At 43.5% G+C, this 17466-nt stretch overlaps 1 pseudogene; it reads left to right on the top strand.

Moving 5' to 3' along the window:
• The window catches only part of LOC112227594, a 150122-nt pseudogene that overhangs the window by 34297 nt on the left and 98359 nt on the right, over window positions 1-17466 (top strand).

The raw sequence follows: 17466 nt of genomic DNA, 5'->3' as shown, positions 1-17466 counted from the left end.
CAAATGGTGGTCACACCAGATACTGATGGGTTTTCTGATCCACGCCCCTACCTTTTTTTAAGGTATCTGTGACCAACAGGTACATACGTATCTGTATTCCCAGTCATGTGAAATCCATAAATTAGGGCCTAATGAATTTATTTCAATGAACTAATTTCTTTATTTGAACTGTAATTCAGTAAAAATCTTTGGAATTGTTGCAGGTTGTGTTTATTTGTGCATGCTACTACTGTTTTTTAGCCTACTGTAATATAAAATAAAGTGAGTAGCCTAGACAATGTTTCAGAATTCACAGGCAGTCCTTCTTATTAGGTTGGGGGGAAAGTCAATGCACAACATTGTTAAATTCAAACATTATGCTGACAGGTCCACAACAATTTGCCATTATTTTCCTTTCAGAAACTGTCACAGTGCTTTGCCAAATACAGCATAAGTTACTGCAAAAGATAATGTTCTGCCAACACAGTAAATAGACCGGTAGCTTATGTAAAATGTTTGACAGTATGGGTAGGCTAAAGTATTTCTGTGCGATAGGAGCATGACATCAGAGCCTATTCCAAGGCAGGACATAGAAACACAATCGATTGATAAACAACATTTTGAACAAGTGTGGGCTGTAATATTAACTTTTAAATCAACTCTGGACGGTGAAGACAGTTCCACTGCTTTTTAAAATTGTTCCCCTCTAATCACAGACTGATTTAGACCTGGGACACCAGATGGGTGCAAATAAGTATCAGGCAGAACAGAAAACGAGCAGGCTTAGGACCTCGTAGGGTAAGAGTTGAATACCCCTGGTCTATCATATACAATTAATCACGTGTTTTGCACTCGCTATTGGCAGCATGCACGATGACACAGCCTATAGGGAGGGAGGTCAGAGACATGGCAGTGTGGTGCCAGGACAACAACCTCTCCCTCAGTGTGAGCAAGACAAAGGAGGTGATCGTGTACTACAGGAAAAAGCGAGCCGAACAGGCCCCCATTAACATCGATGGGGCTGTAGTGGTGCGGGTCGAGAGATTCAAGTTCCTTGTTGTCTACATCGCCAACGAACTATCATTGTCCAAACACACCAAGACAGTCGTGAAGAGGGCACGACAACATCTTTTCCCCGACAGGAGACTGAAAAGATTTGGCATGGGTGCCCATATCCTCAAAAGGTTCTACAGCTACACCATCGAGAGCATCCTGACCGGTTTGCATCATGACCTGGTATGGCAACTGCTCGGCATCTGACCGTAAGGTGCTACAGAGGGTAGTGCGTATGAGCCAGTACATCATTGGGGCCAAGCTTCCTGCCATCCAGGACCTATATAATAGGCGGTGTCAGAGGAAAGCCCAAAAAATGGTCAGAGACTCCAGTCAACCAAGTCATAGACGGTTTTCTCTGCTACCGCACGGCAAGTGGTACCAAAAGGCTCCTTAACAGCTTAAGCCATAAGACTGCTGAACATTTCAAAAAATGGCCACCGGACTATTTACATTGACACCCCCTCGATTTGTTTTATACACTGCTGCTACTTGCTGTTTATTATCTATGCATAGTCACTTCACCCCTACCTACATGTACAAATTACCTCGATTAACCTGTACCCTCGCACATTGACTCGGTACCGGTATCCCCTGTATATAGCCTCATTATTGTTATTTTATTGTGTTAGTTTTATCACTGCACTGTTGGTTAAGAACTTGTAAGTACGCATTTCACGGTTAGGTCTACACTTGTATTCTGCGCATGTGACAAAGTTTGATTTGATTTGAATAAAATACGTTTCCTGTCACCATAAAAGGTGAATAGATGGCATTTTCCTGACGGAGTTATAATGCCCGTTCAAGCTCGCACAGTTTTACGACAGGTCTGATTTATAATGGGAAACATGCATACAGTGCCTTGCAAAAGTATTCATCCCCCTTTGCAATACAACCTGTAACTTAAATTGATTTTTATTTGGATTTCATGTAATGGACATACACAAAATAGTCCAAATTGATGAAGTGAAATGAAAAAAAATGTAATGTTTCCGAAATTCACCCAAAAAATTTACAGAAAAGTGGTGCGTGCAAATGTATTCATCCCCTTTGCTGTGAAACCCATAAATAAGATCTGGTGCAACCAATTACCTTCAGAAGTAATTTAATTAGTTAAATAAAGTCCACCTGTGTGCAATCTCAGTGTCACATGATCTGTCTCATGATCACAGAATATATACGCCTGTTCTGAAAGGCCCCAGAGTCTGCAACACCACTAAGCAAGGGGCACCACCAGGCAAGCAGCACCATGAAGACCAAGGAGCTCTCCAAACAGGTCAGGGACAAAGTTGTGGAGAAGTACAGATCAGGGTTGGGTTATAAAAAATATCAGAAACTTTGAAAATCCCACGGATCACCATTAAATCCATTATTAAAAAATTGAAAGAATATGGCACCACAACAAACCTGCCAAGAGAGGGCCGCCCACCAAAACTCACAGACCGGGCAAGGACAGCATTAATCAGAGAGGCAACAAAGGGATCAAAGATAACCCTGAAGGAGATGCAAAGCGCCACAGCGGACATTGGAGTATCTGTCCATAGGACCACTTTGAGCGGTACACTCCACAGAGCTGGACTTTACGGAAGAGGGGCCAGAAAAAAGTACAAAAAATAAGCAAACATGTTTGGTGTTTGCCAAAAGGCATGTGGGAGACTCCCCAAACATATGGAAGAAGGTACTCTGGTAAGATGAGACTAAAATGTACCTTTTTGGCCATCAAGGAAAACACTATGTCTGGCGCAAACCCAACACCTCCAATCACCCCGAGAACACCATCCCCACAGTGAAGCATGGTGGTGGCAGCATCATGCTGTGGGGATGTTTTTCATCGGCAGGAACTGGAAAACTGGTCAGAATTGAAGGAATGATGGATGGCGCTAAATACAGGAAAATTCTTTAGGGAAACCTGTTTCAGTCCTCCAGAGATTTGAGACTAGGATGGAGGTTCACCTTCCAGCAGGACAATGACCCTAAGCATACTGCTAAAGCAACACTCAAGTGGTTTAAGGGGAAATATTTAAATGTCTCGGAAGGGCCTAGTCAAAGCCCATACCTCAATCCAATTGAGAATCTGTGGTATGATTTAAAGATTGCTGTACACCAGCGGAACCCATACTACTTGAAATGGCTGGAGGAGTTTTACCTTGAAGAATGTGCAAAAATCCCAGTGGCTACATGTACCAAGCTTATAGAAACATACACCAAGAGACTTGCAGCTGTAATTTCTGCAAAATGTGGTTCTACAAAGTATTGATATTGGGAGGGTGAATAGTTATGTACACTCAAGTTTTCTGTTTTTTTTTGTCTTATTTCTTTCACCCCAAAACAAATTTGCATCTTCAAAGTGGTAGGCATGTTGTGTAAATAAAATGATACAAACACCCCCCCAAAATTATTTTTAATTCCAGGTTGTAAGGCAACAAAATAGGAAACGGTCTAAGGGGGTGAATACTTTTGCAAGCCACTGTATGTATGGCGTGCACACAGTATATACATATACATTTTTTTACTGGTATTCTTTTTTCAGCATTCTCACATAGGTGTTCCTCTTTTCCGGGTTGGATAGGACAGTGTGTAGAGCTATGGCGTTTGTGTCATCTGTGGATGTGTTTGTTTGGTATGCAAATTGGAGTGGGTACAGGGTGTTAGATAAGGTGGAGCTGATGTAGTCCTTGGCAAGCCTCTCGATGCACATCATGATGAAATACTGAGTGATACGATATTCATGTAGGCTAGTTATCTTTGTTCACATGGGTACAAGGACAATGGTGGACATTTTTAAGCATGTGGTAATCATAGACTGGGACAGGGAGAGGTTGAATATGACTGGGAACACGCCAGCCTGCTAATCTGCATGCTCTGAGGTCACGGTCACGGATACCGCCTGGGTCAGCTGCTTTGTGAATATTCACTCGCTTGAAGGTCTTACTCATGTTGGCCACAGATATCGAGAGCTTAAATCCCTCTAAAGCAGCGGAGGGCCCACGTAGGGTGATCATTGTTGATTACCTCAAAGCGAGCATAGAAAGTTTTCAGCTATAGCCGGTCTTTTTGTGTTCATCCATATCCTTAGAAATCCGACTGGAGTTAAATGCATTCGTCCACGCTCTATTTTGTGTGGATGTTGCCATTTACCCACGGTTTCTGGTAGGGATATGTGCAAATAGTCATTGGTGGAACAACATCCTCTATGCAGTTCCTGATTTTGATTGGTCAGACAAGCATTGAACAGATCTTACCACAAACAATTCCTGATTACATTTTTGCCTGTAGGCTGTTAGGTGCAGGACGGAGGTGTCATTGTACTCTGATTCATGTTTTCTTTTAAATCCACAACTAGAATCCCTCCACAGTCTCATAGAAGATCTAGATACTTTTTCTAAACTCTCTGGATTAAAAACAAATTATGATAAATGTAATATATTACGTATTGGATCACAAAAAAAAAAAAACTTTTACATTACCATGTATTTTACCAATAAAATGGTCTGACTGGGGTGTGGATATACTCGGTGTACATATCCCAAAAGAAAATAAATTCTCACTCCAAAACATTTTTATAGAAAGTTTGCAAAAAATAAATCTTGCTACAATGGTAAGGAAAATACCTGTCTATTTGTGGAAAAATCACCCCGATTGCCTCTTTAGTCATATCACAGTTTACCTATTTGCTTAAACACTGCTCAAAAAAATAAAGGGAACACTAAAATAACACATCCTAGATCTGAATGAATGAAATATTCTTATTAAATACTTTTTTTCTTTAAATAGTTGAATGTGCTGACAACAAAATCACACAAAAATGATCAATGGAAATCACATTTATCAACCCATGGAGGTCTGGATTTGGAGTCAGACTCAAAATTAAAGTGGAAAACCACACTACAGGCTGATCCAACTTTGATGTAATGTCCATAAAACAAGTCAAAATGAGGCTCAGTAGTGTGTGTGGCCTCCACGTGCCTGTATGACCTCCCTACAACGCCTGGGCATGCTCCTGATGAGGTGGCGGATGGTCTCCTGAGGGATCTCCTCCCAGACCTGAACTAAAGCATTCGCCAACTCCTGGACAGTCTGTTGGTGGATGGACGAGACATGATGTCCCAGATGTGCTCAATTGGATTCTGGTCTGGGGAACGGGCGGTCCAGTCCATAGCATCAATGCCTTCCTCTTGCAGGAACTGTTGACACACTCCAGCCACATAAGGTCTAGCATTGTCTTGCATTAGGAGGAACCCAGGGCCAACCGCACCGGCATATAGTCTCACAAGGGGTCTGAGGATCTCGGTACCTAATGGCAGTCAGGCTAAATCTGGCGAGCACATGGAGGACTTTGCGGCCCCCCAAAGAAATGCCACCCCACACCATGACTGACCCACCGCCAAACCGGTCATGCTGGAGGATGTTGCAGGCAGCAGAATGTTCTCCACGGCGTCTCCAGACTCTGTCACGGTTGTCACGTGCTCAGTGTGAACCTGCTTTCATCTGTGAAGAGCACAGGGCGCCAGTGGCGAATTTTCCAATCTTGGTGTTCTCTGGCAAACGCCAAACGTCCTGCACGGTGTTGGGCTGTAAGCACAACCCCCACCTGTGGACGTCGGGCCCTCATACCACCCTCATGGAGTCTGTTTCTGACCGTTTGAGCAGACACATGCACATTTGTGGTCTGCTGGAGGTCATTTTGCAGGGCTCTGGCAGTGCTCCTCCTTACACAAAGGCGGAGGTAGCGGTCCTGTTGCTAGGTTGTTGCCCTCCTGCGACCTCCTCCACGTCCATGCTCTGGACACTACGCTGACAGACACAGCAAACCTTCTTGCCACAGCTCGCATTGATGTGCCATCCTGGATGAGCTGCACTACCTGAGCCACTTGTGTGGGTTGTAGACTCCGTCTCATGCTACCACTAGAGTGAAAGCACCGCCAGCATTCAAAAGTGACCAAAACATCAGCCAGGAAGAGTAGGAACTGAGAAGTGGTCTGTGGTCACCACCTGCAGAACCACTCCTTTATTGGGGGTGTCTTGCTAATTGCCTATAATTTCCACCTGTTGTCTATTCTATTTGCATAACAGCATGTGAAATTTATTGTCAATCATTGTTGCTTCCTAAGTGGACTATTTGATTTCACAGAAGTGTGATTGACTTGGAGTTACATTGTGTTGTAATGTAAGATGAACTCAGCAAAAAAATAAATGTCCCTTTTTCAGGACCATGTCTTTCAAAGATAATTCATTAAAATCCAAATAACTTCACAGATCTTCATTGTTTCCCTTTCTACTGACTCTGAAAAACACCAAACACCAGGGTTCCTGCTCATCTGCGTGAAAGTTCCTTAGGCATGCAAGGAGGCATGGAGGACCCTGGTGTTTGGTGTTTTACAGATTCAGTAGAAAGGCCTCTTTAGTGTCCTAAGTTTTCATAACGGTGACCTTAATTGGAGGACTGCAGATGTGGCCAGGGCAATAAATTGCAATAAATTGCAATATCCGTACTGTGAGACGCCTAAGAAAGCGCTACAGGGAGACAGAATGGACAGCTGATCGTCCTTGCAGTGGCAGACTACGTGTAACAACCCCTGCACAGGATTGGTACATCCGAACATCACACCTGCGGGACAGATACAGGATGGCAACAACAACTGCCTGAGTTACAACAGGAACGCACAATCCCTCCATCAGTGCTCAGACTGTCCGCAATAGGCTGAGAGAGGCCTGGACTGAGGGCTTGTAGGCCTGTTGTAAGGCAGGCCCTCACCAGACATCACCGGCAACAACGTCACCTATGGGCACAAACCCACCGTCGCTAGACCAGACAGTACTGACAAAAAGTGCTCTTCACTTACGAGTCGTGGTTTTGTCTCACCAGGGGTGATGGTCGGATTTGCGTTTATCGTTGACGGAATGAGCATTACACCGAGGCCTGTACTCTGGAGCAGGATCGATTTGGAGGTGGAGTGTCCGTCATGGTCTAGGGCGGTTTGTCACAGCATCATCTGAGCTTGTTGTCATTGCAGGCAATCTCAATGCTGTGCGTTACTGGGAAAACATCCTACTTCCTCATGTGGTACCCTTCCTACAGGCTGATCCTGACATGACCCTGCAGCATGACAATGCCACCAGCCATACTATTGTTCTGTGCGTGATTTCCTGCAAGACAGGAATGTCAGTGTTCTGCAATGGCCAGCGAAGTTCCCGGATCTCAATCCCATTGAGCATATCTATGACCTGTTGGATCGGAGGGTGAGGGCTAGGGCCATTCCCCCCAGTAATGTCCGGGATCTTGCAGGTGCCTTGGCAGAAGAGTGGGGTAACATCTCATAACAAGAACTGGCAAATATGGTATAGTCCATGAGGAGGAGATGCACTGCAGTACTTAATGCAGCTGGTGGCCCCACCAGATACTGACTCTTACTTTTGACCCCACTTTGGTCAGGGACACATTATTTCATTTCTGTTAGTCACATGTCTGTGGAACTTGTTTAGTTTATGTCTCATTTGTTGAATCTTGTTATGTTCATAGAAATATTTACACATTATATTTGCTGAAAATAAACGTAGTTGACAGTGGGGGGTCGTTTCTTTTTTTGCTAAATTCATGTAAACATTTTTAAAGTGGCATTATTTAACTTCATATGGCTGCAGGGGCAGTATGGAGTAGCTTGGATGAAAGGTGCCCAGAGTAAATGGCCTGCTCCTCAGTCCCAGTTGTTAATATATTCATATAATTAGTAGTATTGGATAGAAAACACTCTGAAGTTTCTAAAACTGTTTGAATGATGTCTGTGAGTATAACAGAACTGATATGGCAGGCAAAAACCTGAGACGAAATCCAAACAGTAAGTGGGAAATCTGAGGTTGGTTGATTTTCATCCCAGCCCCTATTGAATACACAGTGGGATATGAATAACGTTGCACTTCCTAGGGCTTCCACTAGGTGTCAAACGTCTTTAGAAACTTGAATAAAGCTTCTACTGTGTTGTGGAGCCGGATGGGAGCTCTTTGAGTCAGAGGTCTGGCAGAGAGCCAGGACCTGCTCATGCGCATTTCACATGATAGCGACCTGCGTTCCATGGCTTCTCTACAGACATAGGAATTCTCCGGTTGGAACTTAATTGAACATTTATGATAACAACATCCTAAAGATTGATTCTATACTTAGTTGGACAAGTTTCTTCAACCTGTAATTTCGTCCGACGTTCGGATGGACCTGCACGAGCGTTTGGATTTGTGTACTAAACGCGCTAACAAAAGTAACTACTTGGACATAAATAATGGACATTATCGAACAAATCAAGCATTTATCGTGGAACTAGGATTGCTGGGAGTGCATTCTGATGAAGATCGTCAAAGTTAAGGGAATATTTATAATGTGATTTCTGTTGACTCCAACATGGAGGATAATTTATTTATTTTCTTGCTTTTTCCGGTAAGTTTAAAAACAAATCTGACACAGTGGTTGCCATGTATTTCCATGTCTAACAATTGTATTTATCGACATTTATAATGAGTATTTCTGTAAAATGATGTGGCTCTCTGCAATATCACCGAATGTTTTTGGAACTAGTGAACATAACGCGCCAATGTATACTGAGATTTTTTTAATATAAATATGAACTTTATCAAAAGAAACATACATGTATTGTGTAACATGAAGTCCTATTAGTGTCATCTGATGAAGATCATCAAAGGTTAGTGATTCATTTTATCTCTATTTGTGCTTTTTGTGACAGAATTTTTCTGTGAGTTGGTAGTGACCTAACATAATCGTTTGTGGAGCTTTCGCTGTAAAGCCTATTTGAAATTGGACACTGTGGTGGGATTAACAACACGATTACCTTTAAAACGGTATAAAATACATGTATGTTTGAGGAATTTTAATTTTGAGATTTCTGTTGTTTTGAATTTGGTGCCCTGCACTTTCACTGGCTGTTGTCATATCGATCCCCTTAATGGGATTGCAGCCCTAAAAAGTTTTAAACTGGCATTGTTTCAAGTGACTGGTGATCCATTTATTAAAGTGGCCAGTGATTAGGTCTCTATGTAGGCAGCAGCCTCTCTGAGTTAATGATTGCTGTTTAGCAGTCTGATGGCATTGAGATAGAAGATGTTTTTCAGTCTCTCGGTCCCAGCTTTTATGCACCTGTATTGACCTCGCCTTCTGGATGGTAGCAGTGTGAACAGGCAGTGGCTCGGGTGGTAGTTGTCCTAGATTATCTTTTTTGCCTTCCTGTGACATTGGGTGCTGTAGGTGTGATGGAGGGCAGGTAGTTTGCCCCTTGTGATGCATTGTGCAACACCCTCTGGAGAGCCTTGCAGGTAAAGGTGGTGCAGTTGCCTCACAAGTCCTCAACTGGTAGCTTCATTTAATAGTACTCACAAATACCAGTTTCAACGTCAACAGCGAAGAGGCGACTCGGGGCGGCTGGCCTTCTCGGCAATGTTGCAAAAAAAAAGCCATCTCTCAGACTGGCCAATCAAAATTAAAGATTAAGATGGGCAGAAGAACACAGATACAACTCTGCCTAGAAGGCCAGCATCTGGGGTCGCCTCTTCACTGTTGACGTTGAGACTGGTGTTTTGCGGGTACTATTTAATGAAGCTGCCAGCTGAGGACTTGTGAAGCGTCTGTTTCCAAAACTAGACACTCTAATGTACTTGTCCTCTTGCTCAGTTGTGCACCGGGGCCTCCCACTCCTATTTCTATTCTGGTTAGAGCCAGTTTGTGCAGTTCTGTGAAGGGAGCGCTGTAATGAAACTGGCTCGCATGAGGACTGCAACAGGAAAGGATGACCAAGTGTTACCTCTGCTGCAGAGGATACGTTCATTAGAGTTACCAGCCTCAGAAATCTCAGCCCAAATAAATGCTTCACAGTTCAAGTAACAGACACATCTCAATATCAGCTGTTTAGAGGAGACTAAGTCAATCAGGCCTTCATGGACGAATTGCTGCAAAGAAACCACTACTAAAGGACAACAATAAGATGTAGAGTTACTTGGGCCAAAAACATAAGCTATGGACATTAGACTGGTGGAAATCTGTACTTTGGTCCAACTTGAGAGCCATGGTTCCAACCGCTGTGCCTTTTGTGAGACGCTGAGTAGGTGAACTGCGGATCTCCACATGTGTGGCTCCCACTGTGAATCATGGAGGAGGAGGTGTAATGGTGTGGGAGTGCTTTGCTACTTTGATACTGTCTGTGATTTAGTTTGAATTGATGGCAGACTTTACCAGCATGGCTACCACAGCTTTCTGCAGCGATATGCCATCCCATCTGGTTTGCGCTTAGTGGGACTATCATTTGTTTTTCAACAGGACATTGACCAAACACACCACCAGGCTGTGTAAGGGCTATTTGACCAAGGAGAGTGATGGAGTGCTGCATCAGATGACCTGCCTACACAATCACCCGACCTCAACCCAATTGAGATGGTTCTGGAGTTGGACCGCAGTGCGAAGGAAAAGCAGCCAACAAGTGATCATCATATGTGGGAACTCCTTCAAGACTGTTGGAAAAGCTTTCCAGATTAAGCTAGCTGAGAGAATGCCAAGGGTGCAAAGCTGTAATGAAGGCAAAGGGTGGCTACTTTGAAGAATCTAAAAAGTAAAATATATTTTGATTTGTTTAACACTTTTTTGGTTTACTACATGAATCCATGCGTGTTATTTCATAGTTTTGATGTCTTCACTATTATTCTGTAATGTAGAAAATAGTAAAAATAACAAAATGCTCTTGAATGAGTTGGTGTGTATAACTTTTGACTGCTACTGTATATATTTTACCTTGGAATGTTTACAAAAAATGATTTATGTGTTGCTTTTGATTCACTTCATGTGCACTTTTTTTTTTAAAGAATCTTTATAGAATACCAAACTGAGAAGGAAGACTTTAGTGTACTGTCTTTAACACTCAATTTATTCATCCCAAATGGCACCCTATTCCCGTTACAGAGCATTTCTTTTGACAAGGGCCAGTAGGGTGCCATTTGCGACACAGTCAATGTGTCTGTTTTCAGAACGGGGCTGAGTTACAATTCCAAGTAACAGTTGTTTTATGTCAAGCTGTCAGAGAAAAGGACAGAGTTGTGCTTGGATTCTAGACTTCTACTTGTACAATGTCAAATACTTTTGAAAAATTCTTGCTGTTCTGTTCCTTTTAGTTACTATGAAAATAGATCTTTGGTTGAATTTGTTTCTGTTCAAGGATACAACCCCGGCTCTGTTTGCAGCAATTATAAATATTGAAACCCTCTCTCTTAACATTTTACATTTATTTCTCATTGGAGCTTGAAATTGATTTGAAGTTGGCTGAACGAAGACAAGCATTTGAACCCCTAGCAGCCCAGTGAGAGGAGAGATGAATTGGAAAGTGTTTTTGCTGAGAGAAGCTACATTCTGATAATGTTAGATTGATAAATGCTCGACACGTCTTACTACAGCGATTTTCTCTTTTCCCTGTTTGTGCTCAGTTGACAATGTTCGATTCAGACAGACACACTGCTTTCCAAGCTCTCTAGTTTGTCCTGTCTCAAACCAAAGCAGAATTGTGGGGAATATGTGTAGTGTCTGCTGTGGTACTGGCTTTTTCGTTATAAAATGCTTGATTTATTTATACTTTCTTCCATTTTATTTATATTTTTTTTATGCTCACGTCCGTATTACATACTGTAGCTCAATGTTTCAATGATCAACCTTTCAGATGGTTGGTGTTCTAGTCTAGTCATATCTTGGAGGTCAAGGAAAGTCTAGTATGCTTTGTGTTTCAGTCAGATGAGTTGATCAACAGAGTAGGAGTACTGATTTAGGATCCGCAATACCTTTTTAGTTCATAAATAAAGGGTTATATTGCCAGGGAAGACTTGATCCTAGATCTGCTGTAATACTCTCAGATGCTAGATGCCTACATCAGACAGTAGTGATGGGGGGGAAATCAATACAGTTACATATTGCAATATTATTAAAATTTTATTTTTGCTTCTGTAGGTTGCGTTGGCTAGCGCTATAGTCGGCTGTACCTGCGCCAAAACGCGGGAATGTTTCATCCTATAGCTTGTTCTCCATCTTCTTTTTAAATAGTGAGCCAGCATGTTTTCAGCACTTCTATTTCCCTGACTGATCAAAACTGGTTTTCTAAATCTCCCTCTTGTCTCTCGGTAGCAGACATATAGAGAGCAATATGTTTGGAACATTAAATTGCAGTAAAATCACAATATCAAATCGCAATACATTTAGAATCGTGAGAATCGCAATACATATCATATCGGCACCTAAGTATCATGATAATATTGTATCGTGAGGTCCCTGGCAATTTCAAGCCCGATCAGACATTCACCCCATCAGTCATAATCACCACCAGATTTTCCTACTCTTCTCCCTCTCCAGCTGGCCATGACTCACCTCAGCCACCACCTGAACTTCGGCATGAAACCAGACCACGCCCGAAACTTCCTGTCCAACTGTGGCATCCGCCAGCCCAAGTATGGAGACAGGGAGGTCCTCCACATGTATATGATGAGGAAGAAGGGTGGGTACCTACAGTACAACACATACGTGCAGACACACACAGACAAACACACACACACCACACATACACTTCATCAATATTGATTAATGGATGTAACTTCTGTCTATGCTGAATAACCAACCTCTCTCTGGTTGGTCAGGAATAAACACCTTGATCAACATTAAGTCTCGACAAGACAACCCCTTCCCTCCAGGTAGACTCTACTTCTATAAGGAGGTCTACGCAATGTCACCAACCACTGATGCAATGGACATTCTTAATCCCTTATCTAATACAAATTTTGCAAATGCAAAGTCCCTAAATCAAGCAGTTGCTGTCCTGCAATGCCTCAGTGTGGGTAGGCCCTGCACTTATTTCCATGAGTGAGTTCTAAGAAATATCACAAACCACTGATGCAAGGGCCATTCTAATTCCAATACACCTTTGCATTGTGTACTAATACATGTGTGCTATTAGATTTCTGAAGGTTTGAGACAGAATAAATACACTTGAGCAGAATGAATCAACTTGATTCAAACCGGTATAGGTCATATTTCAGGTCACTATTGGATTTTCACCTGTGATATTTGTCAGATTGTGTTGATTTGGTTTGTCTCAGAGACCTGTGGTTCCTGTGTAAATGTCTGATCTACTATAGACTGAGATGCCCATTAAATTATCTCTCCCTCCCTCATCTCTGTCTCTTTCTCCTCCCCACCTCCCTCCCTCTCTCTTTCTCTCTCACCATATCTTCCTCTCGGTGTCTTTCCTCTCTCCCTGTCTCTCTCTCTTTCTCTCCTCAACCCCCCTTCTCTCCTCATCTCTTTTTTTCTCTCTTCCAGGATCAATCACAACGAGCGGCTGGAGTTTCTTGGCGATGCCATTGTGGGGTTTCTCACCAGGTGAGATTTATGTCCGTCAGGTCCCTCGCTTTCATTTTTTTGACAGACACGTTTGCTAATCGAACATGGCGACGACTCTCTCCCCCTCTTCTCCCCCTTCCTCTTACTCTACTCTGTGATTTCACCCTTAATTAGGGATTGGGTTGTAATTTCACTACAGCCCTTTTCATAGGGCCTTACTGAAATTCTCCATGACAACCAGCAATTAGCTGTGTAAATGCTGCGTGTGTTATTGACTGAGTCACTCCCAGGTGAGAGGGTACCGTTGTGGCCCAGGCACCACTCAGCGTGCACTGCCATACTACTAATTACATAGAGCTATTATTACTACAGTCACTACCTCCCTACCTAGCTACCTCTTCTGCATCCCAAATAGTACCCTATTCCTTATGTAGCCATATGGGCCCTGGTCAAAAGTAATGTACTACATAGGGAATAGGGTACCATTTGGGACACACACTTTCTTTGGATAGAAAGGTAGCTGGAGAGGAGAAATGTCTAGGCTAGCCCAGCTTAGCTCATTAGGTAGTTTCTGCACGTCAAATCATAGAAGCCTCACCGGGAAAAAGGTGAGCTGAGGGCTGCCCTGTTCATTTTAAAATGAAAACCTTCCTAGGGATGAGTTGTTGTTTTTCACTTCTCCCCGTTTTCCATTTCCGGCTGTTTGTTGTTAGAGATGAGAGCAAGTAATTTATTTCACCCCTGCCAATATATAGCCTTGGATAGACCTAGCCCCGACTGCAAGAGTTTGACTGTAATAGGAGTTGACCGTTAGGAGTGGATGGCTAGGAGTCCGTTTTAGCTGTTTTACCCAGCAGATGGCCTGCGTCCCAAATGGCACTATATTCCATTTACAGTGCACTACCTTTGACCATAGCCCTCAGTGAACTATAAAGCAGATACGGTACCATTTGGGATTCAGCCATGGATGGAGTGAGTGAGGAAGGAAAGGGGTGGTTAACTGCTGTTTCTGTGGACTTGGGCAGTTCCTCTCATCTTGTGTTTGCTCCTTTTCTGATGTAGGCATTCATAAGGACCCGTTCAGCTCACGCAACTCGCTTTGGCCCTCCTCAGAGCTGTGAATAATGTATCACCCTCTTGTCTAGTTAACTGATGGAGCAAATCTAGTTAACCACCCTTGCTTCCCCTGGCAAGCACTGGACCTACTCTGGACCACTCTACCTACCTCTTTCTCGCTCTCTCTCCCTATCTCTCTCTCTTTTCCCCTCTTCCTCACTCGCTCCCTCCATTCCAGCACTGCAGTCTCCTGGACTGAACAATTCTGAAACCGGAGTACCAGGAGCTGGGGATATAGAATATTTAGGTGTAAAATAGCAAGTGTGCTGAATTGGGATAAGGTGTTTTTTTCGTCTTGATTTTTCATGGCCATTTGATTTCTCGTTGATTCATCACAGTCATACGTACCTACTGCCAAGGAATAATAACTTGTGGTAGGGAGAGATAAATTAACTTAAGGAACAGAACATCACTACATCACTCACACACATCAGAAACCACCAATGGATAGCCTACAACCATTCATTGAGCCTTGTGTTTTTAAAAATGCCTGTACTGGTGGCAGTAATAGCTTTCCTTAAATGTATCATGCAACAAGATAGAACTGCCAAAGGGGGAGGAGTTGCAATCTACTGTAGCAGTCCTACAATCTAAGCTAGTTGCCCTCAATCTCACACAAATGATCAAGGAAACCACCAGGTACAACCCTAAATCCATAAACATGGGCACCCTCATAGATAATATCCTGATGAACTTGCCCTCCAAATACACCTCTGCTATTTTCAATCAGGATCTCAGCGATCACTGCGTCGTTGCCTGCATCTGTTATGGGTCCGCGGTCAAACGACCAGCCCTCATCACTGTCAAATGCTCCCTAAAACACTTCTGCGACCTGGCCCAGGTATCCTGGAAGGATATTGACGTCATCCCGTCAGTCGAGGATGCCTGGTCATTCTTTAAAAGTAATTTCCACACCATCTTAAATAAGCATGCCCCTTTCAAAAAATGCAGAACTAAGAACAGATATAGCCCTTGGTTCACTCCAGACCTGACTGCCCTTGACCAGCACAAAAACATCCTGTGGCGGACTGCAATAGCATTGAATATTCCCCGCGATATGCAACTGTTCAGGGAAGTCAGGAACCAATATACAAAGTCAGTCAGGAAAGCAAAGGCTAGCTTTTTCAAACAGAAATGTGCATCCTGCAGCTCTAACTCCAAAAGGTTTTGGGACACTGTAAAGTCATTGGAGAACAAGATCACCTCCTCCCAGCTGCCCACTGCACTGAGGCTAGGCGACACAGTCACCACCGATAAATCCATGACAATCGAACATTTCTCGAAGCATTTCTCTATGGCTGGCCATGCTTTCCTCCTGGCTACACCAACTCCGGCCAACAGCTCCGCAACCCTCGCAGCTACATGCCCGAGCCTCCCCAGCTTCTCCTTCACCCAAATCCAGATCGCAGATGGTCTGAAAGAGCTGCAAAACCTGTACCTGTACAAATCAGCTAGGCTAGACAATCTGGACCGTCTCTTTCAAAAATTACCATTGTTGCAACCCCGATTACCAGTCTGTCAACCTCTCTTTCATTTCGTCCGAGATCCCTAAAGATTGGAAAGCTGCCGCGGTCATCGCCCTCTTCAAAGGGGGTGACACTCTAGACCCAAACTGTTACAGACCTATATCCACCCTGTCCTGCCTTTCTAAAGTATTTGAAAGCCTAGTTAATAAACAGATCACTGACCATTTCGAATCCCACGTACCTTCTCCACTGTGCAATCCTGTTTCCGAGCTGGTCATGGGTGCACCTCAGCCATGCTCAAAATACTAAACAATATCATAATCGCCATCGATAAAAGACAGTACTGTGCAGCCGTCTTCATCGACCTGGCCAAGGCTTTCGACTCTGTCAATCACTGTATTCTTATCGGCAGACTCAATAGCCTTGGTTTCTCAAATGACTGCCTCACCTAGTTTACCAACTACTTCGCAGATAGAGTTCAGTGTGTAAAATCGGAGGTCATTTTGTCCGGACTGGCAGTCTCTTTGGGGGTACCACAGGGTTCAATTCTCGGGCCGACTCTTTTCTCTGTATATATCAATGATGTCGCTCTTGTTGAGGGTGATTCCCTGATCCACCTCTACGCAGACGACACCATTCTGTATACATCTGGCCCTTCTTTGGAAACTGTCTTAACGAACCTCCAAACGAGCTTCAATACCATACAACATGCCTTCCGTGGGCTCCAACTGCTCTTAAACGCCATCAAAACCAAATGCATGTTTTTCAACCGCTCACTGCCTGCACCTGCCCGCCCGACTAGCATCAATACTCTAGACGGTTCTGACTTAGAATACGTGGACAACTACAAATACCTAGGTGTCTGGCTAGACTGTAAACTCTCCTTCCAGACTCATATCAAACATTTCCAATCCGACCTGTATGCTCTAGTCGGCTGGCCCTCGCTACATATTCGTCACCAGACCCACTGGCTCCAGGTCATCTACAAGTCTATGCTAGGTAAAGCTCTGCCTTATCTCAGCTCACTGGTCACAATAACAACACCCATCCGTAGCACACGCTCCAGCAGTTATATCTCACTGGTCATCCCCAAAGCCAACACCTCCTTTGGCCGCCTTTCCTTCCAGTTCTCTGCTGCCAGTGACTGGAACGAATAGCAAAAATCGCTGAAGCTGGAGACTTACATTTCCCTCACTAACTTTAAACATCAGCTATCTGAGCAGCTAACCGATCGCTGCAGATGTACATAGTCCATCTGTAAATAGTCCACCCAATCTACCTACCTATCTACCAATCTATCCCCATATTGTTTTTATTTACTTGTGCTGCTCTTTTGCACACCAATATCACTACTTACACACCATCATCTGCTCATCATCATCTGCTCATCTATCACTCCAGTGTTAATCTGCTAAATTGTAATAACTTTGCGCCTATGGCCTATTTATTACCATACCTCCTCATATCATTTGCACATACTGTATATAT

Source organism: Oncorhynchus tshawytscha, linkage group LG29, assembly GCF_018296145.1.
Source record: "Oncorhynchus tshawytscha isolate Ot180627B linkage group LG29, Otsh_v2.0, whole genome shotgun sequence".
In the NCBI taxonomy this organism is placed as follows: Eukaryota; Metazoa; Chordata; class Actinopteri; order Salmoniformes; family Salmonidae; genus Oncorhynchus; species Oncorhynchus tshawytscha.
Note: the sequence above shows the minus strand (reverse complement) of the source record. Positions and strands in the feature narration are given on the sequence as shown.